Source organism: Emiliania huxleyi, assembly GCF_000372725.1.
Source record: "Emiliania huxleyi CCMP1516 unplaced genomic scaffold EMIHUscaffold_440, whole genome shotgun sequence".
In the NCBI taxonomy this organism is placed as follows: Eukaryota; Haptophyta; order Isochrysidales; family Noelaerhabdaceae; genus Emiliania; species Emiliania huxleyi.
In genome coordinates, this window is record NW_005198684.1 from 32655 (window position 1) to 35209 (window position 2555).

The window sequence follows — 2555 nt, forward strand, 5'->3', positions numbered from 1 at the left end:
AAAATGGCACCGTCGCTATTTCACGGTTCGCCGAGTGAGTACGGTTGCTCTACCACACGCTCGAGTCTCTGCGCGGAGCCCTCGGGACTGCCTCCGCCGGCTCGATCAGCAACACACACGCTCGCTAACGCTGACTAGTCGCGCCGAGGGCGGAGAGCGACTCACACGCCGCGCAACCGGTCAGCGAGGCAGCTCGCAAAACGGCGGCAGAGCCGAGGGCAGCGAGTGTGGTGGCGGCGACGGCTGGTGGCCGGCCCGCACGGTGCCTCGGCGCGTAGCACACCTATAGGCGGTTTCGTCGGCGGTTCCGGTTCAGCGCGCGCTGGCGACGGCGAGAGGCCACCGGGTACACCCGGCGCGACCGTGTCGGCCGAGGGCGGCGGCAGCGGGCGCGACAGAGCTGGTTGAGCTGATGTTGCTGCCGCGTGCAAGACGGCAGCGACGCGCGGCAAGCCGCACGCTGCCATGGGCGAACCTAGCGCATGAGCCGTCGAATGGCCTGCGACACGGGGCGAGGAGCGGCTCAGAGCTCGGCTGAGAGTGTCGCACAGCTGGCGCCAGCAGCAAGCAGCTCACCTACAGAGAAACGCGTTTGAGTGACACTAGCGAGAGATCGTCGAAGCTCGCAGACGCTGTTCACCTCGAGATCACTTTATTGCTTCGCACAGTACCTATATTCTTTACTTTGGACTGTGATTGTGATGTTCCACACCTCGTTCAAATGCTATTCACACCTCATTCAAATGCTCTTTTCATTCAAATGTTACTCCCTCTACTGTGGAACATCACATTCACAGTCCAAAATCATGCATTAGAAGAGTATATAGGGGGTATATCATTGATTAGAAATTCATTTAGGGCTGATGCAACCTCCGACTCACTTCCCGTACATCCAACTGGTCCCGCCACACCCTTCTCGGTCCATCGCGCTGCTCTTCGCACGAGTAAATGCATGCGTTGTCAAGATTTCCCCAGTCCGGGGGAGCACCGACCCTTTCCTCTACCGTTCCAGCAGGAGCGGTGCTATAGCGTATAGGCAGCGAGAGCGGACGTGGGGACGGCAGCCTCGCGCACTTCCCACTTTCCTGGGTCCCTGTCGCCGAACCACCGTTGTCCCCCTTCTAGAGCTGTTCACACTCTCGCTGTCCTCCCCTGTCGAGTCTCGTCAGAACTCCTCATAGTCCTCAAAAGTGCTCAAACATGCCTGGGTGGGTGCAACAAAGCGATTGCGCCCTACCCCCCTGCTTGCTGGCTGGCAACGCCAACGGACAACAAGAAATCACGGCTTCCTGCCTCCGTCTCAATCACCGATGCGCATCCCTTCCTTAGGATACCTATCCGTTCGGATACCTATGCGTTCGGATACCTATCGGTTCGGATACCTATCCGTTCGGACACCCATCCGCTCGGATACTCATCCGCTTTCTCTCTCTCTCTCTCTCTCTCTCTCTCTCTCTCTCTCTCTCTCTCTCTCTCTCTCTCTCTCTCTCTCTCTCTCTCTCTCTCTCTCTCTCTCTCTCTCTCTCTCTCTCTCTCTCTCTCTCTCTCTCTCTCTCTCTCTCTCTCTCTCTGGAAACCGTTTGGAATTTTTGACATGCTACGGTTGTAACCTGCTGCCAGCCACTTTCTAGTACTACTATTTATTGGCCTCACACGCATCCTTGGGCAGGCCGACTAAGGCCGACGTCGCCCAGGACTTTTGCTGCATAGCTGGAGCCATTACCCGCCGCCACGTGCAGCAGGCAGATGCCGTGGCCGACGTGCTTCTCAACGCCAAATCCATGCAAGCACGTATAGTCCCCATCACGATATCGGCACCCCGCTTGTACCAGGAGTAGGCGGCGATGCGCAAAAAAAAATGCCTTTATCATCGTGAGGCAATGCGACGATCGGTGTCATTGCCTTGACGAAAGGGTCGGCGTAAGTAAGAGTTTCGTTGACGAGGTGTGTACGACTTGTGCAAGAGTCGTGTCACGTTGTTTATGTCATATTGGACCATCCAGCGCACGCGCTGCGTGGAATTTGGCCTCTTGTGGTAGTCCTCCACCCCAGGCGTGCTGAGCGCGATGATCTCGGCGGCGGAGCCAGTGTACTGCCCCTCCGCACCGCTGGATGGCTGGAACCAATCGCGCATCTCACGGAAATCGCCGTAATACAGGCGCCTGAGCTGCGGGTTCATCACGGCTAACGTAATTGAGAAGTACGACGCGGCGACTACTAGGTAGCGCGCGTGCAGTAGCACAGCGGCGTCCTGCTCGCGAGATTTGCTCTGCACCGAAATGCTCACTCCCGCATGCCTCGACTTGATCGTCTGCACACACGGGTGCTTCTTGTCATCGGTGACAATGCACACGCGCTTGTAGGGCGGGCCAACATCACGCTTCCCCGAGATGATCGCGTCGTACATCGCGCACGGCGGCATCTTGCGCTCCATTGCCCCCATAAAAGGATGAGTGACAGTGCGTCGCCACCACGCAAGTGGATCACCAGCGTTGCCTCCGAATGTGTTGATGTGAATGTGTCGATGCGCGCGGTGGGTGTGATTGCGGGGTAGA